The 24,292-nt window shown below is 39.4% G+C and overlaps 1 protein-coding gene across 4 annotated transcripts in view; it reads left to right on the top strand.

Moving 5' to 3' along the window:
* The first annotated feature begins 3,588 nt into the window (after window positions 1-3,588).
* The window catches only part of Gadl1 (glutamate decarboxylase like 1), a 227,745-nt gene continuing 207,041 nt past the window's right edge, over window positions 3,589-24,292 (top strand). Inside the window, exons 1-2 of one of the 4 annotated variants that reach the window (XM_047532613.1) lie at window positions 3,589-3,625; window positions 4,261-4,337. The gene's annotated coding sequence lies outside the window, so the exon portion shown is untranslated. Of the gene's footprint in view, window positions 3,626-4,260; window positions 4,338-24,292 lie in introns of those variants that run through there. The other 3 variants (XM_047532618.1, XM_047532612.1, XM_047532615.1) reach the window with 3 other exon arrangements.

The following is a 24,292-nucleotide window of genomic DNA, read 5'->3' on the forward strand; positions in this document are numbered from 1 at the left end:
TACTGTTTCAACTGAATATGATGGTTAGAGCTCAAATAGTCATTTTGGACCATGAGGTTACTTGAGGTTGAATGCTAACTAGGCTCTAGATTGATAGTAGTTTGTTATCTTCATAGAAGGAGCCTATGTCCCTGTTAGCAATCATAACCATTCTAGAATGCTCACTTTGGACTTTTTTTTACAAAAAAAGTGATATAAACTTTTCTTTCATTTGAGCCATTTTTATTTTTCATCAGTGGTTACATGTAACCAATCCAGTCTCAATTCTTGATGTCAAAACCTTTTCACAAATATCAGGGACCCTTGGAAAGCTAATCATAATTTATATGCAGTGCTAAAATGCTGATTGGAATCTCTGAATATGTGGGTGGATTTTATCAAACAACTGTGTTTCATGGAAGCTGAGTCAAGGAACAATCTGGCCTTTGCCATATGGAAATGTATGAATCTTTCTCTTGGACTAATTATTCCTAAAGAAAAATATTTCCAGTCACCTCCTTGTTACAATCCTATAGGCTAGTACACTGTAGCAAGTGGAGGAGGATAGGAGTCTCTGTTAATTCTGCAGATGTTTCCTTAATCCTCTGTCTTCAATATAGTGCTCACCATATAGAAGCTAGAGCCACTCTCTTCAATATCTTCAGAGAAAAATATTCCATCTCTTTCTTGGGTAGAATGGTTCTCATTTAGTGGTGTGTGCATGAGAGGGGAGATCTACTTTATACCAAAACTTCTGCTTTCTACGGCATCCTTCACCTAGTGGCTCTGATTTCTAAGTGTTTCCAAGAATCTCTTTGCATATGGTGGCTGGTACTCTTCTTTGTTGATCTTTAGCATTCTTAGCTCTCTTTCTGCTAAGTCCTTTATCACTCATCCATCATTTTCTATCTTCACCTAACATTGTCTTTCCCAATTTCTTCATTTTTATAAGGATATCATACATTTTTGTCTTAAAACAATCATGTTAACTTTTTTGTAAATTAAATTTATTTTAACTGATACATAAAGCATCCAAATTGTACATATTAATGGAATAGCCTAACATTTTGATGCATGTATATATGGTGCAGTGTTTGAACATGTGTTGTAAACTGGCTATAGAGGTACTGTGGATATTGCTTCCTGGAAGGACACCTTTGTCAATACTGAATCCTCCTCACGTGTTGACCCTCAGTCTCCTAAGTTCTCCTATGTACTTGTGATTCATTACCCAGAAGACTTCGGTGTCATTCCCAGTTGTGAAGATTGCTCTGTGCTCCTCCTTCCTCAGATTTGGGCAAAGAAGTCGGGGAACCAGGGATTTCATGGCTAACATTTTTCAATCCAGAAAAGACCCATCTGTGGGTCTCAGCTGTGTTCTCGTTGCTCAGACCCAGCCTCTCATATTCATCCTTGACTCTGTATATTTCTTTTCCAAATTCCCAGGTCTGTTCTACCCTTCAGCTCCCCAAGCGCTTCCTGTCACTCTAGTCCCGGGCTAGAGAACACCCCAATTGCCCACTTTTCACCACCCATCACTAAAAGCGCATAGTTTTGATGAGTCTTTCCTAAGGTCTTCTACCTTGATAACTCCCTCAATCACTGTGAATCCACCAGGTAAGGGCCACACTGCATACCTCAAGAGCTGCAGTTCTCCTGGGCTTGAACAAATGAAACAGAAAGCACAAATCAATTATTTAGGCTTTCTCCTCATCTTTCTGTTATTGCACTCAGCTTGGCCTTTCTAAAAGTCTCTTGCATCTAAATTGTACCAACCTTCCCTTGGATTCTTCCTCTTTGGATCTATTACCTTCTTGTGGGTTTTCCTATTTTGCTAGTATAAGTCCCTGGTACACATGCCATAATGGAATAACTATGCTCTTACACTTCCAGGTAATTGCTCCTTGGAAGCTATAAATTTCTGCCTCAATAAACTTAACTCTTGCAAACAGAAAGGACTGTTTTGTCACTGGATATATACCTACCCATTTAGTATATCAACTGATCTCTTTATTCTTGACTGTTTGTTTCTTCATCTCCAAGGGTTGTGGGGCAATGGGAGAAGGCAATGGGTAAAAGAAGCTTGAGAGGTCATATGGCTTACCTGGGATACACTCCAGGGCCACACTGTGCTAACCACTGATGCAGTTCTCACGCACACAAATTGACTATGAGTCAGCTGATCCAGGGTAAGGTTGGCCCAGAGTGGTTCTGCTCTGGTTATTTTTTTTTTTTTCCTTCTGTGACCAGGTGGCTAATCCAGGCATGTGCCTCTTGTTGCTGAGGAGGAACACAGCAATCTCATCCGGGCAAGTATTGTTCAAGCTGCTGCTTGCCTCATGTCTTCTGACTTCCCATCGGCCAAAACACACCATATGGCAGGTGCAGAATCAAAACACAGGGAAGTAAAATCTAGGCTGAAATAAGAAGGGATGGAGGAGTTATTAGTTTTTAATCTACTTTTGTTGGAAAAACAATTTCTAAAATCTCAGTATATCCCATTTAGGAACTTGCCTTAGTTCAAACAGAAGGCAAAACACAGAGTTGAATTAAGTCTGAATGATTTCAGAACCTGCACTCTGTCCACTGCACCACTGACAGCAACTCATTTTCAGATTTTAGAAGCAAAGTAATGTGAAAGAAAAGACATTTTAATAGACCTTAGCAAAAATGTAACCACTTTGTCTGAAATCCCCAAACTCATTACTAGTGGCTTAAGTGCTAAGAAAGTGAAAAAAGGGAACAGGAGTTTTTCTTTTTTTTTTTTTTTTTTAAGTTCCTTTCCCTACTTCCATCTCCCATCCTAATACAAAACAATCTATAAAGATAACATTTGCTAAAATTTTGTTTAATTATCCAGAAATTTGATGGGAGAGAATGCTTCATAATTTATAAGCCAATTCTTGTTTAGCCAAATTAGGTCTTTAATTCTTGCATATTATAGCAACTATAAAGTACAATTACATGTTACATAGGAAACAAATCCATAAAACAAAATGAACCAATCAATATAGCTCATTCCCCATAGAATTCTGTTTGGTATTTTAATGAGCCAAACTCCCAAACTAAGAATCAATATCCATTATGATCCTTTCGGAAAGGAAGAGTGGTCACATCTCATTACAATGAGTTTTATCAACCGAAAGTTCCCTCTGGCCTGTGTCTCTGAGGCCCAGGCAGCGGCCCATGGCAATGGTGTTTGGTTGATCTCATTACAGTGACATTTGCTACTACAAATAATTTAGTAGGAGCACATTTATCTATGTCAAGAGCTTTCACTTTGATAGAAGGAAAGGATGAATTTGGTGGAAAGACAAGTACAGCTTTTTCATTTATAAAACTGGGGTGTCTCCAGGGGGTGGTATGAGGGTAATAGTGAAGCTTGGGCTGAAATGTCACAGTGATCCTAGGACAGGAAATATGGAGAACCAGGGTATTTTACTAGGAAAACACAACAACACAGCTTTAGGTATCAAATTATAATTGGGAACTAGAAACTCTCTGGTGAACTTTGTGTTTGGGAGAATGACAGAGAGAGGGAGGAAAGGTCAAAGGGGAAAGAAGGAAGGAAAGAAGGGAAGGAGGGAGGGAGGAAGGAATCAGTTCTGTCCAGGAGAAATTGGACATATGGTCACTCTTCCCTGAGGTGAGTTACATTTTTATGCCCCTGACCTTCCGTTATCTACTTAGAAATAAATCAATATGCAAAAAGTGGGCTTTGATGTGTCCTTAAATTAAAAAGACTCAAATGCTAGGCCCTAGCACTAGAAATTCAGAGTCAGCACTTCTGGGATAGAACCTAGAAATGTGCATTTTCAACTTCCCATGTGGTTCTAATGCAATAGTCTGAGGTTCACATTTGAGAAACCTGGGCCTTGGGGCCAGGGCAGAATGAAGATCTGAACTACCTCATAACTGACTGGGTGAGCTTGGGAAAATAACCTTCCTGTCCTTGGCTTCTTAACTATGAAACAAGTTATTTTAATTATATCCACCCCATGGAGTATTTTGTGAATTAGAATAAACTTGATGAAATACTTGACACCAAGCCTGGTGCCATACACACTCACTAAATGGTGGCTATCATGATGAAATATGTAAAATTGCAATTTTTATAGTTGAAAACAGAGCAGGAGTGATTTTATGTGGTTCAACCTAATAGTTAAGTAAGTTTTCTCAAGGCTTCTTTTTTCCTTTTTTTGCAGTGCTTGGAATTGAACATAGGGGTACTCTGCCACTGACCTACATTCTCAGATCTTTTATTTTTTTATCTTGAGACAGGATCTCGCTAAATAGCCAAGGCTGACCTAGGACTTGAGATACTCCTGCCTCAGCCTCCCAAGTTGCTGAGATTATAGGTATGCACTATCTTGCTGCACTCTCAAACCTTCTTGAAGTTTCATGAAGCATTTATTCTTTTTTTTAATTGGTACATTATAATTATTCATAATAGTGAAAGTCATTGAGATATATTTGTGCATGGACATAATGTAATTTGGTCAGTTTCATTCCCTAGTACCTTCCTTTTCCCTCCCTTCCTTCCTCCCCTGGATACCTTCCTCTACCTTACCTGGTCTTCCTTCTATTTTCATGAAGTCCTTTCCCCAGCCCACCACCACCCGTTTTTCTCTCTAGCTTCTACCTGCGTGAGAAAACACGATTCTTGACTTTCTGAGTCTGACTTATTTCACTTAGCATGATGCTCTCCAGTTCTATCTATTACTGCTAGTGACAATTTATCTCTTTGTGACTGAGTAAAACTTCACTGTGTAATATATCATGTTTTCTTTATCTATTCATCTGTCGAGGAAACCAAGGCTGGATTCATGATTTGGCTGTTGTGAATTATGCTGAAATAAACTAGGTCATGCCTGTGTCACTATACTATGCTGACTTTGATTCTTTCGGATAAATACCAAGGAGTGGTATAGCTGAGTCATATAGTGGTTCCATCCCTAGTCTTGCTCTCATTACTCAGAATTGCTTTGGCTTTTCTTTTTATTCTTCCATATGAATTTTGGTCTGATTTTTTTTTCTAGTTCTGCAAGGAGTGTCATTGGTATTTTGATTGGCGATTGCATGGAAACTGTAGATTGTTCTTGATAGTATGGCCATTTTAACAATATTAATTCTGCTGATGAGGCATTATTCCTTGAGTATTCAAATGGGTATTAAATATGATAGGTTCCTTGATAAAGCTAAAAGGAACTATAAACTGAAAAGAGAAATGATGCTTCTCACTGAAGATCTCAGGCTGCTGTGCTGATCCATTCAACATTTTGTAAACTTTAGTGCACACACAAATTACCTATGGCCCTTGTTAAAATGCACGTTCAAACTCAATGGTGGGCGGGGACTGAACTACAATTCTAATAAGCTTCCAGGTGATACTAATGCTAATGCTACTGGTCCATGGGCCCCCACTTTAGAAGTAAGAATATAAGAACTTAAAAGAAAGATCAATTTATAAAACTGTCCCCAAGGTCTTGACTCTCCAGTGAATAAAAATGAAGTGCTCATCTTCCTAAAACAAATGACATGAATGAACACCTCTGGGGCATTATGGTGCCCTTAAGTTAATTGCTTTTTTGAAGGTATTTTAAGCCAAATTACTGTGCATTTATCTTAACATAATTCCCAGTGTTTGGATATATCCATATTCTGATAGATAAAGCAGCTTCCTATTCAAAAGAGTTCCCTATGTTTTCTTATTACTAGGCAGAGAAGCATGAAATTTTAGAGCTTAAGTGTATTTATTCATTCATCAAACATTTCTTTAGTATCAATTTGATGCTCAACACTCTGCTACAATGTGGGATAAAAATAGAAGAACATAAAGGGGTTTGAGAGAAGGTTCCTGAACTAGTTAGAACAGAGCCAAGACCAGATTGTAGAATTCCTGACCCACAGTGTTTCTTCCTTCCCACCAGGTCATGCTGCAAGGGTAGCAAAGTGACATAACAATCATTCTAAAGGGAAAGTTTTGAAAAATAAAATTACGTATGTGTATGTTTGAACAAACACACACACTGGAGAAATACTCTATTATAGTAAGATATTACCAGAAGATATGTAATTGTTCCTCTATAACATCTCTACCTCTCACTGCAAAACTTTACAATTCCAAGCAGACATAGGCCTTTTGGTCTCAGTCTACATTTTCTTTCTGAACCACTATTTCAATCTAGGACTATATTCAGTTCCCCTCACCCTCTGGCATAATAGCACCATCCTCTTCCCAGGAATGTGAACAGAGAGGGATAAAGAATAACCAGTTCCTGTCCAGCTGTTGTGTTGTTCCAGAGATTTTTAAGTTGAGGCCATGAATCATATTCTCCATCTACTGAGTTGTACCTAAATGTGGATTTAAATAAATGAATCTGCTCCTAGAATGTTCTATAAATGAGAGGTCTGGCATAATGGCTGCTCCATACAGTATGAGGAAGGACCAGGGCCTAATTGCTTATGGCAGACCTTCCAGACCTGAGGATTAGCATAGCAAGTATCTCTGAGTATGTTATGGGACTGCTGGCTTATTAGCCAGAATGGTCATTTGGGGTTGCTGAAAGATCATGATCCATCTTTTTTTTTATCCCTATATGAATCCAACTGCTCATTTGACTCATTGATGTGTCAGAAAAGTCAACCAGTACTCTTGTCCTTTCAGAGATCCAGGATAGGGTTTCTTTTATTGATTCTGACCTGTATTTTCCCATCACCAATTTTACTTTAATTTCTTTTCTCTGTTACTTTGTCTAAAGACATATAACTTTCCAAGAAGCCTATATAGATGGATGGAAGGAGGGATGGATGGATGAATGGATGGATGGATGAATGGATAAAGATAGATGATAGAGAGAGAAAGATAACAAGAAAGAATACGATTATGATTCTTCATCTACCTATGAACCTCAGTTTGAGCACTGACCTTTGGACATGACTGCAGAAGACACACTCTGTCTCTGTTGTGCTGGGTTGTTCCTCATACCTGGAATTTATCTTTTTTTTTTTTTAAACTGTTGGTTCTTTATTTAATGCAATCTTGTTTTTGATGAGGAGTCAGTGTATATTTTTTCCCTATGAAAGACATTTGAGTGGTGTCAGTCATTTTTTTTTATTAGTTAAGATTTTTTTTTTATTGTAAACAAATGGGATACATGTTGTTTCTCTGTTTATCTTTGAATTGAGTGTTCTTAGAGCCATGGAGTGAGCTGCGTGCAAGGCACTGGACCTGTGATTTCCTGCATGGTTATCATGCAGGATGGCTGCTGATAAGTTACCAGTGAGCAGAAAATGTCTGCTGTGTCATGGCTCCTGTAAAACCCAGGGGAGCAGGGGGGACCTGGGGACTGAGGATCATTTCCTACATGACTCCTGGTCCTGTGAGATTGGGATATTCTCAGCTTCAGAGGTTGTCTCACTGTTCACCTTCATCCCCATTTTTTGGGTGAAGTTCCTCCTGTTTGGTTGGTGCTCTGGGAAGCTTATGTTCTTCCCCTGCACCTCCTTCCCCTCCAGCAAGCCTACCATACCTGCCAGTGGACACTACCAAGTCTATCTAATCCAGGAGGTGGGCTTTCCCTGCTCACTGACACCCCTCCTGTCCTTCACCTTCTCCCCAAAACCCTTCAGTTAGTTCTACTTTACTAAGGCATAGTTTATCGTCTCTGGTTTAAAACTCTTGTTGAAGCCCCCAAATTGAACATCTATTTCCAGTTCTACTCCCTTCACTAAACCTAATAATAACCCTGCTCCTGGCAGCCTAGACCTCATGCTTTAAAACAATTTTTTTTCCAATTTTTCAATTTTAACTTCTAGCTTTACCCAGTCCTCTGATCTTTCTGGCTCTCACAAATATTTTCTGCTGCAGCCACTGACTCTTAGGTGGGTCCCTAGTGAACTGGTCCTAGTTACACCTGGGGGGAGGGATCAGCCACTACAAGCATTCTACAGTTCATGCCAACATTTCAGTGTAGAGAATTCATTCCACCTCAAGAGAATACAACATCTTTAAAACATCCTTTTTTAATTGAGCCCAAATCTGACTTCATGTTAGTTCTTTGCATAAATTGGACTAGCTCCACCTTCTCTGCCCACATAGGAAAACTCTGGTCCCTGTCTCCACCCCAAGTTTTGTAGGCAGATGGCAGACTATATTTTATAAAAATAGCTGCAGAACAGCTTCTGATCCTGAAACCTTCTCCGCCCTTCCTCATCAAGAGGTGGAGTCTCTGTCCCTACCCCTAGAAAGTAGGCCAGCCTTTGTGATTAACTTGATTGAAAGCATGTGGAAGTGACACTGTGCAGCTTACTAGGTAGGTTAGAAAAGGCAACACAACTCCCGCTGGACTCGCTTTCTTGGTACAGGTGCCTTTGAGCCTTGAGCTTCCACAGGAGTCCAGCAACCCTGTCACCACCATGCTGGACAGGCATAGCCAGAAACCCCCTAGACACAGAGGGAGATGCCTGAGGAGTCCCAGTTGTCTTGTTTTTCCAGTTCAGGCATCAGACAAGTGAATAAGAAGCTTCAAATTTATCCCAGTGGTGAGTGCAAGACCCTCTGTGGCACTCTGGTATTTCAGAAAAGAGCAGAAGCAGGAAGGTCACCCTCACTCTGACTTGCTCTTCTCCCCTGAAGCATCTCATAAGACCTTCATTGGAGAGGTGCCCTCCCTGTATATGGAGGAGAGGAAGATCTTAGCTCTGAAGACACAGCAACCCAGAGAAGAATCAGAACAAACAGGCCCAAGTTCTGCCAAGTTTACTACCATCAGTGCATATCCTCTCTCCATCATATTCCTTCACAACTACCTATCCCTTCATCAAACTCAGCATAGAAAAACCCTGGATTCTCTGTGTCCCTGGGTCTTTATTTCTGAAGGCTCCTGTATTAAATTGATTTGTTGTTTGTTGTAGGGGTCTCAGCCATGAGTCTAAGCTGGGTAAGGAGAAGATATTTCTCTTCTCTCACACCAGCTCCCACCACCATTGGGCTGTAAAAACTTGAGAGACTGAGTGAGAATCACTCGACCAAGCCCAGCCAACTACCAGAACCCTGAGAATTAAAAATAATGAATGACTGAGACTATTGAAAGCCAGCATTGGGGGTGGTTTCATGATGTAGCAATTAGTAACAGAAATGGCAGACACCAGGTAACGTTTTTGAAACTAAAGCCAGTCTTTTAACAAATGTTTACTGAACACCTACTGTGACAGACCAAGGTGCCTAGTCTGTCATTCCATTTATTGGACCATATATCATGTGCTGTCCTCTCACCGATCTGACCATGACACTGTCTTCTGAAAACAGTGTAAGTTTTTCTTGTGCTCTCTTAAAGCAAAACATCCAAAACCAAACTGTGCTCTTGATTTTTCCTTGGACAGGGCTGCATTCCTAAGCTACAGTACCACCATGGGGTTCCTTCTGATTTCCAGCTCCAGTGTTTACTAGCTCTGCAACCTCAGCCAAGTCATTCAGCCACTCTAGACCCCAGATTCCTCATCCAGGAAATGAGATTATTAACACCCCTAAGGATGGGATGATGTGGCTATTAAATGAGGCAATGTATGGGAAATACCTGGCGCAATGCCTCACAGGAGTTAATGCTGAATAAATGGTAGATGTGGCTACTGTTTTCATTCCCTCTTCTCTTCTGGAAAAAGGATTGTTTTAATGTACCCTGAAATCAAGTTAGCAGATCCAATTAGCTTTGGCAGCCACTGACATTCCTGACATAGTGGAATTTTCAGTGAGAGAAAATCTTGAGTCTGTTTCCCCAACAAGAATAGGATGATGGTAAAATTCAGAGGGAAGAGACCTAGCTGCACAGTCAGTTCATGCTCTGACTGTACCTGGGCTGTGTACAAACCTTTTCCTCACATGCTCTTGTCTTTTTCTCATTTTGACTTTCTTGGTTGACTGTTTGATAATAAACACTAGTAAATTTTAGTCTAACCCTGGCTGTTAGTTGTAGCATGTTGATATATTTTTAGGTGATAATTCTGTCATCAAAAGTATTCTAAGATAGTCCTTTGGACTTCTGTCCTCTGTCAATTTGACCAACACATCATGTATATTTTCATCTGTCATTGATAAAAAGCTTCAACATGTTGAACAAGAGTCCAACGGCCTTCCACCAAAGAGCTGCCTCTGGCCTGATGTTGGCTCCTAATCTATTCTTCTAGGGGATGGATGTTCAACCTGTCATAAATCTACCTTGCTGTGCTGTCATCTGAGCCACCACTTCTTCCTTCTTTATAAAGATCATGAGAGACTTTGATAAATGCTCTGCAGAATCCAGAGGCCTTATATCTACAGGATCTCTCTAACACACCTGTCAGAAAGACATAATAAAAAGGAGAAAGTCTTGAGCAATCTGTCCTGAGACAGGCTTGGTGATTTGAGCTTCTTTGTTCCTTTCTCTTTCTCCCTCCTTTCCTTCCTTCCTCTTTCCTTCTTTTTTATTTTTCAGTTTAACTTTCATCACTTCTATAATACATTTCCTAGAACATCCCTTGTCTTAATATTGAAATCACAAGTCAGTTTTCTGAATCTACTTTTATTTGTAGTGGACTTGAATTAGAGATGGCCCTTTCTAAGCCTCTCTCTCCTTTCTTCTCTCCCTCTCTTCTTTTCTTCCTTCCTTCTCTCTCTCTCTTCTTTCTCCCTCTCTTTCCCCTCTGTTCTTTCTTCTCTCCCTCCTGTTTTTCTTTCTTTCATTCCTTATCTATTTATTTATAACTTTTAATTTAGAAACTTTCAAAATGGAGAAACTCCTAGACTAACCCCACATTGTATCAACCAGCTTCAAAGCTCATTCCTCTGGCTGACCTGTTTGATCTGAGTCCCATTTGCTCCTCCCCAGCCACCACTGGATTGCTTTCAATGATACTGGAACAATCAGAGCATTTCATTGTAAATATTCTAGTATATGTCTCTGGAAACACTAAAAAAAAAGAACCAAAATATCATCTTATAATTTAAAAATGAAAACTCCTCAATATCATCAAATTTACTAGTTAGTAGTAAAATTTTCTGGATTATCTCAAGAAATTTCTGTTTGTTTGTTTGTTTTGGTACTGGCAATTAAACCAAGGGACACTTTATCACTGAGCCACATCCCCAGCCCTTTTTATTTATTTTTTATTCTGAGACAGGGTCCTGCTAAGTTGCTTAGGGCCTCCCTAAATTACCCAGTCTGGCTTTGAACTTGCAATTCTCCCATCTCCACCTCCTGAGTTGCTGGGATTACAGGCATGTGCCACTACAACTGGCACTTTCTTTTTATATAGTTTTTTTTTTTTTTTTTTCCAATCAAGTTTCCAACAAGGTTCTTACGAAGCAAGAATTAAAGACAGGCTGTCAGTGTAGATAGGTAATCAGGTTGAACTGGGTCCTGAAAAGGAGGATTAGTTGGGTCCAGGAAGTTGGAGACTGTCCCTGGGAGATTGGAATATAATGCCTCCAGAGTCCATTGATTACCAAGATTACCTGCCTATACTGCCCCTCCCAGAAGCTGTTATGAAGTACCCACTGAGCAGACAGGGAGCTTCCAATCAGTGCTCCCTGGGCTGCTATTCCCTTTCAGCCCAGATCACTCCACCTTGGCTCTTCCAACCCACCTCCTTCTCACCTTTTGGCCATCCGACTGGCATCTCCTGGTTCTAGTCACATATGCAGGAAGGAGAAAGATAAGGGGGAAGAGGGCAGGAGAGCAAAGAAAGTCTAAAATGTATAAAAGGGACAGGACACTCTCACTTCTTGGGACACCAGGACACCAGCTATGGGCCCCTTCTCCCTCCCAGGAGAAGTCTGTGTTACTATTTTTTAAATAGAACTTGCTTTCCACGCTCGCCTTGGCTTCTTCTCTAATGTTCAAACTTCAACATTTGAGGAAGTAGAACTTGTCACCAATACCTTGTGGTATCAGTTATATCAGATTTGGCCTGTGTGTCTCTTTCATCTCTAAAGACATGTCTCCATCCCCCTTCTTGTTTTTCCTTTGCAAGAAATCAGGTCAATTTGCCTTAGAATTTCTTACATTCTGGATTTTTCACATCTTGTGGGTATTATTTAACATGCTTCCCTGTTCTCTTATGTTTCCCCTACACAGTAGTTATGTCTAGAGGTATGACCTGATTCAAGTATAAGTTTTGGCAAGAATATCCTACATGTGGTGCTGTGTACTTCCTATCACACCACATCACAAGGCACGTTATTCCTGTAATGCTGGCAATCTTTAAGGGCATCTTGTCTTTTGTGAAAACCTGAACCATACATTGTGTATGTGTTACAGTTTGGATATGTGGTGACCCCAAACCAGCTCATATGCAGGAATCTTCAGAGGTGAAATGATTATATTAGGAGAACTATGACCTAATTATTTTATTTGATATATTAATAATTTGAAAGGACTACTCTACTGGGTAGGAACTGTAGGCAGAGGGGTCTGAATGGAGACAGTAGGCCCCTGGGGGAGTGCCCTTGGGAATTATATCTTGTGCTTCTAGTTCCTCCTTCTCTCCCTCTGTTTCCTGGCTGCCATGAGCTCAGAATCTTTCCTCCTCCATACCTTCCACCATGACGCTTTGCCTCACCTAGGGCCTAGAGCAATGGAGTTGACTGACCATGGACTAAACCTCTGAAACCATGAGCCCAAATAAACTTTTCCTCATCTAAGTTGTTCTTGTCAGGCATTGGTCACAAAGATGAAAATCTGACTAACACAACATAACTGTATATTTTTTATTAAACATATTTATATATGCCTTATATATAATATATACTTTAAAAATACATGCCATAAAATATATAAAGTCTATATTAAAATGCAGTGTATACTTTAAAATATACAGGTACTGTATAGATGATTGTAAATTTTAAAATTACATATGATACTTTAAAGTACATATTATTTCTTAAAATATTTTGATGTATAATAATATACTTTAAGATACTATATACACTTTTAAAACTTAAAAAAACTGTAAAATAAAGAATACATGTACAAATATACTTCATATATTTGTTAATTTTAAAGAGTATATAAAATACTTTAAAGTGCATATTGTATTTTAATATATCTTAGTATATATTTAAATATACTTAAATATTTTAGTATATTTTATATACTTTATATATACTTTTAAATAGTAATGAGTATATGAAGTGTTTGTATACTTTAAAGGACTATTGTATTTTGTCTTTTGTATATTATAGTTGTTAAATTTTAAAAACAATGTTTTCCGTGACCATTTGAGGATATTTCCCATAGGAAGAAAGCTTCTGCTGCCTGTCTACTCAGCAGCTGGTGCACAAAGGCAAGTCATAATTGTTCATGAATTGTCAGGTCACCTAGTCACTCAACAAATATTTACTGAGCTTCTTCTGCAAGTCAAGCATAGTTCTGTTCTCATGCACACCACACCAGCTTGGAAGGGATCTGCTGAAATTTATCTGTTTCCCTCCATGTTTCTATATCATGTTTTGCATCTGGACATTATCTGGTTTACAGAGTATTCTGACCTTTGTGTTGTGGAGGATCCAAGTTTAGCTCTAGAGCCAGAGAACTCGAACTCATATAGCTCAACTCTCACATAGCCTGACTCACAGCTCTTCATGTTGGGGAGGGGTGGTTTATAGAACTCCCTATAACAGAATTGACTCTGAAATGGTTTATCAGTTAGCTATTGTGCATTCAAAAACCACTACATCTAGTGGTGCTTAAATGATGTTTTACTTAGCTCATAATTTTAGTGGGTCAACAAGTTAGGTGGGGCTTAGCTGGGAAGTTTTGGTCTTGGATGAACTTCTTTATGTACCTGTGATTAGCCACAGGTCAGGTAGGTGGGTTTACTTATATTTACTGGGCTTTTTCACAGTGATAAGGCTTTGATGGAGACAACTGGGCTAATTTGGTCTGATCCGCATCATCTCTTATCCTCCAACAAGTTAGTTTGGACTTAGTCACATGATGGAAGCAGGAGCCAAAGAAGAAAGTGGAAGACAGCCCATGTTCATAACCTGCTCATTGTCACCTCTACCACATTTCATTGGTCAGCAAGACTTAAGACTCACTGGGAGGTGAAATCAAATTATCTTTTTCAGGGATAAGCTGCAAAACCACAGTGCAAAGGGCATGCACATGGGGAGGGATAAAGGACTGTGGACAAAAGGACATTTTTGAAAAGTGGCTCTTTTATATGCAACTGCACATATGCTATGACTATCTGAGGACAAGGGATTAGAGATAGATACTCCTTCTGGTGCTCTCCCTACTGCCTTCTGCCTGCATCAAAGTAAATGACCTATCCACCAACAAATGAAAAATACCTGAGAAAGAGTCACTTGAAAGTGAACCATTTTGAAATTTAAAATCTGTAGAACCAAAAAAAAAAGGGTATCTCAAGTTGAGGATTCAAAGTTTCAAATTCTCAACCTTACCTCTGTACTTCTAGAGATTCCAGACAAGGTTCAGAGAGAGAGATGCAAAACACATTTCTTTGCATTGATTTTTGAATAATCTTAAGCACGTCATAGGGACTCTCATAGGAGCTGTCCCCAGGCATCCCACCTCCCCTTGTGTGTTATTTCCTTCTAACATAACATGCTTGTCAAAGCAGTGAGGTATTACAGAGAAATGGGCTGTGGAAATGCATGTAAAGTAGCATTTTATACTTTGATGCACTGAGAGTTGAAGTGAACATCATACAAACCATTTAATTTTGAAACCAACTCTTGTGAAGCTTGTTTCATTGCTGTTTAGAATTCAATTGCCCTCCCTTTGCAAGTGACTTCTCCACCTAATGTTTTTTCCTCACTTAGCATATGGGGGACTTGTTTAATGGAAAATATGCATTATGACCTGAGTCAAAAATCTCTCCAGGTTGTTGGGGAATTTAATCTGCCCAAGAGCTTTACTTTTATAATATTTTATGATAGTCTATTTGATGCCTCTCAATTGAGTTTGATGGTTATTTTATTATTTGTTATTTTAATTTATGGGAGATTATGCAAATTATGCTATTAACTATTTGTACTTCTCTTGTTCCCCATTTTTTCACCCCCACCCAATAAGTAGGCAGATTTCATTTTGGGGGTGACTTTCATTTTGTTTCTATAAATACAAGTCATCATATTTTTACTCATTTGGGATATTTTTTTACTTTAATGTGCCTTTTATTGATCAAAGTCTTAGGTCTTTCTCTTTAGGATCCACTCTGTTGTTGTGTGTGCCCCGGGCATGAAAAGCTACATAAATAATTTCCTTAAGAAAGCAGCTTGACATGGGGGTTATGAGTTTGACTTGGTGTGGAATAGTCTGATTTAGTATCCCAATACTGTGGTTGGCCTTGGCAAGTCCCTTTGTATCTCTAAGCTTCAGTTTCCTTATATAGAAACAGGACTCCAGGACCAGCATGGTCAAACTTGTGTTTCTGATGAGGGGCAAAGAGGGATTAGAAAATAAAGATTCACAAACACAGATTTTGACAATTAAACTGGGGTCAAGTGGAGCTCTGTTCTCTGATGGAGATGCAGATCTAAAGAGTTTCCCCAGCAATCTCTATTTACATATGTTTCATTATCAGGTTGAAGACTATGCAAGCATTATTCTTTACATTCAGGAAAGTTGCAGAAACCAGGACATCTATGTAGCTTTTCAGCAGTTGCAATCCACAGTTGCAAAGTGCAATGTTAGGAGCTTTGTGTAGCTCTCAGAAAGTCCATTGTTTAAAGTTACTGTAAAGCAGGGAGGAACCAGAGAAGCAGAGCTTGTGAAAGACTGTAGTTGTCTAGCGTAAGAATTCCTTCCTTCCGAGGAGTTATGTGCCAGAGATCAAGGTCAGAGTGAATAGGACTCTTGTACAGAGCTTCCTCATGCAAGGGATTGCCACAGCAACTAAGCATCCTGTGCCCTTGCACAGAAACATTCCCAGGCACCAGGCATGCCATGATGTCATTAGAGACCCCTAATCTCAGTCACTGCTCTCCCATCCTCTGTCACTGCTCTCCACACAGGACAGTGTTCACTCCTCAGGTAATTGTGGTGATTGATGATAGAATGCACGGAAGATGCTTAGCATGGGGGCTGGCACATAACAGGAACTCACTAAATGTTAGCTGTCGTTTGATGTAATATCTGTTGTGGTGATGGCCATGCTTCTGAGTGAGGTCATTGGCTGGAACAGGGCTCAGCCAGGAGCCACCTGAAACTATTTTGGGAGATACTCTAAATGTCAGATAAGTTTAATTTAGTTGACAAAATGCCACAAAATTGCCAAAGAGAAACAAAAATTACATTTCCTTCCTTTCCCCAATCCTTCCTTCATTTTTCTCTTCTCTGTTTCTATTCTCTCTCCCCAGATGTTTATTAAGGGACTTCCGTGCAGTACAGGGCTCGGTGCTAGGGTGCACAGGCTAATGTAACACAGTCCCCACACAGCAGATGTTCTGATACTCATGGGGAGATGCAGAGAATCAACCATTATAGTTCAGCATTGCAGGGTCATGGTGGGCCATGTCCTTGAGCTTTGCAGGGAGTTTATACTACAGTTGAACATGGCAGGTAAACAGCATTCATCCAGGTACTGGAGTCGATGGTGGGCCTTATGGGAAGAGGGAAGACAGGAAAAAGGGAGAGAATAACAGTTGCTTGGAAGTTACAGCAGCTTGTAGGATTTTTTTTTTTTTTTTTCATTTTTTGGCAAGGGAAAATGAACCTAGAAGCACTTAACCTCTGAGCCACATCCCCAGTCTTTTTTATTTTTTATTTTGACATAGGGTCTTGCTATTTTGTTGGGGGTTGTCTTGAACTTGCAATCTTCCTGCCTCAGCTTCCTGAGCCTCTGGGATTTCAGGAAGGCGCCACCATGCCCGGCAGCCGTCTGGTCTGTGAGCAGCAGCATGTGAGCTGCCTCTGTAGGATGCTGTCCTGCTGGAACCCGGGTATAGATTAAAGCTCCTTCCAGAACTGAGTCTTTACATTCCCCTTCCAGATTTGCTTCAAGGCTGGGGAAGCAGCTCAGGGGTGGCAGCAATGGACCATGGAACAGGGGACACCAGAAACAGATCTGGAGATTGGCAAAAGCAGCTAAGGTGGCAAAGGGGATGAACTGCAGTTCAGAGGAGGAACAAGGGGCACCCAAAATGGAGCAGCATCCCAGGGGATAGGCTGAGACCCATTTCTAAGGATGAGGGACCTAAATGGGAGCAGAAAAATAAGGCATACAGTGCTGCAAAGCCTGTAAGCAGGAGGAAGCTCAGAGCAATTGTGAAGTGCCTTTCTTTCACAGGTTTGCTCCAGAATTTAAGGGCTTATGTGTGTGTATGCTGACCTTGGGAGGTCAACCACTTGTGCATGGTCGTTGTGTATCAGTTCTCTTTTATTGTGGAGTAGTATTCCATTGTATGAATATTCCACAGCTTGTTTATCCATTCTCCTTCCCCCCGCCCCCCGCCACACTTTAAATTGGTGCATTACAGTTGTACATAATGATGGGATTTGTTGTCACATATTTATACATGCACACAATATAACAATGTAACTCGGCCAATATCTCTCCCCAGCACTTTCGCCTCCCTCCCCTTATTCTTTCCCTGGTCCCTTTTCTCTACTGATCTCCCTTCAATTTTCATGAGATCACATTCACCTCTCTTTTCTAGTTTTCGCATATGAGAAAAAACACATGACCCTTGACCTTCCGAATTTGGCTTATTTTGCTTAACATAATGGTCTCAAGTTTCATTCATTTTCTTGCAATAATTCCCTTGAATTTAAGGTATTTTTTAAAGGGTCAAAACACCATGTAGAGCAAGTCATTGACTTTTAAAACAAGAACTCCTTGAGGACAAGTATTCTGGGTTTGTTAGGTTTTATTCTTTTTGTCCATTTTTTTTGTTATTATTTTGCTTTAATTTTTTAACCTAGCATGAAATACAGCAGGCAGCCAGCTAGTGTTGGGGAATGAATGAAGAAACTAATTAACTAACAAGATCTGAAAGGTTACATTTTGTGCCTAAATGGGATACCATGGAAGGGTGGGAAGATGCTTCGGATTACCACATGTGGGTCTGAGTATCATAGACCACATACCAGCAGTGTGATGCCATGCAAGTTATTGCATGTCTCAGAATCTCTGTTTTCTTCTCTCTTCTATAGAAACAAGGGTGCTGACCTTGGGAGGTTTTATGAGAATTAAATGTGATGTTTGTTTGTAGAATATGAAACAGTAGGCAGATACTCCTGGAATGACAACTCTGATTGTTTTTATATTAACCATATACAAAAATCAGAACTGTCAATCTGGGAGCTGGCAACTTATTTTACCTCAAATTTGAAACCATTTAGAGTGCAAGAACAACTTTAGAAATAAAAAGAGATTTAAGGGTTATGACCTATTTAAATGTATTTTAAAAGAATAATCTTTGAAGAACTCACACATTTAAAGAATGGGTAATTTTTAATTTACTACTATTTATAGTTAATAACTTCAGAGAAATAACAAATAAGACAGTTTGGGGAACTAGGTATTTCCAATTATTATTGATTACAGTTATTACATTTCTTAGCATTCTAAAAGGAATGCCTTTCTTTTTTTGGTGCATTATAGTTGTACATAATGGTGGGACTTGTTACATGTTCTGTATTATATTGCCATATTGTGCACAAAATATAAAAATATAATTTGGCCATAATTGCTCCCCAGTATTCCCCCTTTCTCTCTCCTTCCCCCTCAACCTGGTCTCTTTCCTCTACTCTACTTATCTCCCTTTAATTTTAATGAGACAAACTCCCCCTCACCTTTCTTTTCCTTTTTCTTCTTTAACTTCCACATATAAGAGAAAACATGACTCTCGACCTTCTGAGTTTGCCTTATGTCACTTAACATAATGGTCTCAAGTTCCATCCATTTTCCTGAAAATGACATGATTTTATTTTTCTTTATGGCTAAATAAAACTTGATGGTGTATATGCACCACATTTTCTTTATCCATTCTTCTGCTAATGGACACCTAGGCTAGTTCCATAGTTTGGCTCTTGTGAATTGTACTGCTATAAACATGGGTATGCATGTATCACTATAGTCAGATGATTTTAATTCTTCAGGATAAATACCAAGAAGTGGTATAGCTGGATCATATGGTGGTGCCATGCCTAGTCTTTTGAGGAACCTCCATACATTTTTACATAGTGGATGTACTGATTGACAATCCCACTGACAGTGTAAAGGTGTTCCTTTTCCCCACATCCCTCTATCATTTGTTATTATTTACTTTCTTGATGGTTGCCATTCTGACTAGAATGAGATGAAACCTCATTGTAGTTTTGATTTGCATTTACCTAATTGCTAAAGTTGTCAAACATTTTTCATGTATTTGTTGGTTATTTGTATTTTTTTCTTTTGAGAAATGGCTGTTTAATTCATTTGCCCATTTATTATTTAGGCTGTTTGTTTTTTGGGGTTAAGTTTTTTTGAGTTCTTTATATGTTCTAGATAGTAATCATCTGTCAGAAGAGAAGCTAGTAAAGATTTTCTCCCAGAGAATGGGCAATTTTTATGATTTAGATATTTTAGTCACTGCACTAGTTAAGGGTCCTACCAGGAGACAGAACAAGAAAAGTCTAATATGAAAAATTAGTAACAGGGGAAAGACTTAACAGAGAACTGGCTGAAATAAGGTAGAAAGAATTCATAGGGATAATCCAGGTCTGAGGGAGGGTGCCCAGGGAGGGAACTAACTTGGGACTTGGGACACAGGGAACTTCCTATGGTTGGGATGCAGGTCTTGTTGGCAAGTACACGGTTGAAGTCTGTGAATCTGCAGAGAAAATCAGTGTGGTGGCTAAGCAATTCAAAGTCAGCAGGATAAGCCTGGGCTCGTGAGCAGAGAACCACCTCCTGGAAGGTCAGATAAATTCACCAGGCACCACCAAGGAGAATAAGAAGCTACAGAATCCCTGGAAAGCCAGTCAGGAACCAGACGGATTTCTGTGAAATTTCCTGAAAGTTGTCTGAAGGAATGGCAGGTACCCTTGATTCACCAGGAAGGGTACCATCAGGAAATCACCAGAAAATGTTCCAGGTGCCAGGGATACATATTAACTGTCCTCAGGAGGTTAGCAACACTTCAGCACAAGCAGGTGATTTTTTGCTCTTGGCTGTGGGACCATCTCAGTGAGCTTTCTGCTGCTATAACAGCATATCACCGACAGGTTAATTTGTAAAGAAAGAACACTTATTTCTCATCATCTGGAGGCTGAGAAGTTTAAGATCAAGGTGATGGCATCTTACAAGAGCCTTCTTGCTGTGTCATCTCATGGCAAGAGGTGGAGGGGCAGGAGAGCATGCATATGAGAGAGGAGCCTGCTCCCAACATGACAGCACTAATGCATTTGTGAGGGTGGAGACCCCTCACCTGAACACCTCCTAAAAGTCCCACCTCCCATCACTGTCAATTAAGTATCAACATGAGATTTAGAAGGAGTAAATATTTAAAACATGGCAGGGATAATTCCCCCCCACCACCAAATACCTCCACTCACAGGAACACAAGTAGCTCCACAAGAAGAGCCAGGAAGACAAATACCCTTCCACTCCTGATGCTGTCCAGTGTCCTCCACTGACAAGGTTTAACATGGCATTGGCAGTCAAAGGAGAAATATTTATAAGGCTCACCTCCCTTGTCACAGAGTGGGCAGAGGGATACATTTGGTAAGAGGCAATGTATTGATAACTTTCACAGTCATAAGGGAGAAAAGAGATACTGGAAAATTTAGTACCATTTGTATTTTTCTTCCTTAGAAAAGAAAGGATGGGTTTATAGAAAGGCAATATGACTGTATATTCCCATATTTCCAGAGAGATATCTCAGAAACTGCTTGTTAAATTTCTATAACTTCAATGAATAATTCTTGTGAAATGATAAAATTAAGAAATGCTAGTACGAAACACAATTCCAAACTGCTTGGACAATATTGTATTAAAACTATTGATGTGATTTCATCTATGGTTTATGGATAAATGTTAGAAAAACTATGCATTTAAGCAAATGATTGCAATTGGATTTCTTAGACTTTATGAGCTGTAGCAAAATATTGCTTTCCAAAACCAACATTCTAATTTTTAGAAAGGTGATATAAAAACTTCAAAAGCGATCTTAATGCAGCAACACATCTTGAAAGGCTTGTTTGATTTAGTTCAGTTTCTTCAGTCTAACAAATATTTATTGCCTTATATTTTTAAAATTGATTCCCCAGAAGTGTGCAAGTGATTTATTAAGGAACTATTTTCTGTGCAGAGGAATAATGGGGTGAGAAGCAGGGCAGGGACGTAGAGTGGGGATCTGAGGCAAAGTCCTGCAGAAGGGAGCTTTATTTTGCTCTCCTGGGCAGCTCTGGGTTATAAACACCTGCACCACAGTAGTCACTGTCTGAGCAAGGGAGCTGGGGCTTTCATACTTCTGTACCTAGCAGGGAGGTAAGTTGTCTCAGTACCTCCAGCTCTCTGTTCAGGAAAAGAGGACTCCATTTGATTGAGAGGCTCCTCACAAACAGGACTGTTGGAAGTGAAGGCACATCAATGTCCCATCATTAAAACAATAAGGAAATAAACACTATAAAGGAATTCAAGGGAATCTGGGAAGAGTAATGACATTATCTTTTCCATCATTTTATCTTTGTTTTCCATTTATTTCTAACTAGCTTTAGCATGAATCTAGTCTACTTTGGAAAACTCAATAAGGGTTTTTTTGTTTTGTTCTTATAGTACTGGAGATTGAACCCAGAATCTCTCACATACTAACCAGGCAAGCACTCTACCACTGAACTATAACACCCCCGGCCCCATAAGGATTTTTTAATGCAGAGAAATGTGTACCAATGTGCTAAATAAAATAAAGGAGCCAATGAGAAATCAGAAAGTCAATAAGAAATAAACTGAACATTATCTTTTGTGAACAGGAAGTAGGCAGTAATTGTTCACTTAGAGCATTTTTTCATTGAGTGGTAGAAACCAGGTGACAGAAGTTAGGAAATTGTACACTGTTGCAGCGGAGGTGGTTGTTTGTCTACTCTGCTTCACATCCATTTTTCCTTTTTGTAAGAGAACCCTAATATGGTTAGAGTAAACAGAAAACTCAGATTTAAAAACAAAAATTTTATTTTTTTAAATCTCTCTTAAGGTTAGTGGTTATCTGAGTTCTGGCCAATAAGATGTAAGAAGGAGAGTACTCTTGGGAAAGATCCTTGATGAAAGAACTGATCTGGATGACTTGAATCTTTTGCCTCATGTCCACCCATCACTATTTACCTTCCTTAAACCTGGAGGTGGTACTGGTGAAGGGGGTTGGTTATCCTTTTTGGTCATGAGGTTTCTGAGACGTGCAAAGAATAGTTGAGTGGAAAGATATAAGTTTCCAGGGTCCCTGATGATATTGTACAACTGTCATATCAGCTTAGAGATTCATAACTTCAAATTTATCATTCCATGGCAACAGGAAAACCCTTGAATTACTTAAACCATTTTGGGTTTTTGCACCAGTGGTAACTGCTATTTCTTCATAATATGATTATTCTTCAAGAACCTTAACAGTGGAGAAGGAGTGAAAGGGCATGTGATAACCAGATGTGTGTGATCAGATGGTCAAACAAGGTTGTGTTGGTTTTGGGTTTTCCCAGAAACTGACTTTGGAACATGGTTTCAAGGGCAAGTAGTTTACTTTGGAGGGATTCCCAGGAAATACTTCTGGAGAAAAACCAAAATGAGACAGGGAAGGAAAGCATTAAAAATAAAATGTACTATTTTGGGCAACTGTAGCTAAGGCTAATTGAGGAACTCTTGGTGATAGTGCAGAACATATACCTTAGAGTTTATCACACCTGACTGGTGAAAGAGCTGGGGTATTTATATACTGGTTACACTTAATCATTAGTGGAAGTTTACTCTGGCAGTAGGGAAAATTCATTCATCCCATGAATCATGTCAACTTGCAGAATGGAGGCGGAATTGACTATGGTGGCCAGAGGAAACTTTAGACACAAGGATTCAAATAGATGTGTGAAGTCACACTTCATATTGATATACCCCAATGTGGAAGGGATGTGTGGGTAGCATGTTCATGGTATCTGTTACACAAAGGTGTGTCCTGTTCTTCATTTAAGCTTGAGAAACTTGAGTATATTTATAAGTTGAGGGGAAGGAGTCATGAGAAAGTGCTGTAAGATTTAGGAAAGGCAAGAATTGATTCATGTGGTAGGATCTCAGAGGAAAGTGGGTATCTAGAGCTTGTATAGGAAGATGGAACAGCTGTAGAAGAGATGGCCCATGTTAAGAGGTGAGAATGCAAGGAGATAAGAATGGAGGTGAATGTAGACAATTGTTTAGATTGAGGACTGAGAGATTAAAATCTACCTTATATAATGATTTCAAATTGATAGATTATGGAGTCATATTTTTAATGGGGCTGGGGAATTAGGTATGTTCTTTGGGTAATTTGGAGCTAGTTCTGAAGATTTGAAATAACCGATGAGGGGAATGAGAGGGGCTGCTGACCAATAGTGCAGCTGCATTGTATAACTCTGGGAGAATCCTTCACACAATGATGTGCACCATGACAGACCACTGAACATTGATGAATAAAAATTTGAAAAGCACCACGGAACAGGTGAAACTGAACACCAAAAGTTTTCAGTGGTTTGAAGATTTATATTAGGACAACAGCAGGGCTCAGACTTCAAAGTATACAGGTTGGAAAAAACCAAATAACCCAAATAATAAATGTGCAAATGAATTAAGTAAACACTTTTCAAAAGAAGAAATACAAATGACAACACATACATGGAACAATGTTCAACATCATTAGCAATTAGAGGAATGCAAATCAAAGCTACACAGAGATCTCATTTGACACCAGTCCGAATTCTAGTCATCAAGAGTACAAACAATAATAAGTGATGGAGAGGATGTGGAGAGAAAGGAACATTTTTACACTGTTGGTGGGATTATAAATTAGTATAACCACTATGGAAATCAGTTTGGAGGTTCCTCAAAAGACTAGGCATGCAACCACCACAGAACTCAGCTATACTGGTCCTTAGTATTTATTCTAAAGAACTAAAGTCATCTGACTCCAGTGATACATGCATATCCATGTGTTATGGTTTGGATGTGGATGTGAGGTGTCCCCCAAAAGCTCACATGTGAGACAATGCAGGAAGAATCAGAGGATAAATGATTGGGTTATAAGAGTCTTAACCCAATCAGTGAATTATTCCCCTAAGGGATTAATCCGATAAGGAGATTAATTGAAGGAGTA

The sequence above is a fragment of the Sciurus carolinensis genome, chromosome 17 (assembly GCF_902686445.1).
Source record: "Sciurus carolinensis chromosome 17, mSciCar1.2, whole genome shotgun sequence".
Taxonomy (NCBI): domain Eukaryota; kingdom Metazoa; phylum Chordata; class Mammalia; order Rodentia; family Sciuridae; genus Sciurus; species Sciurus carolinensis.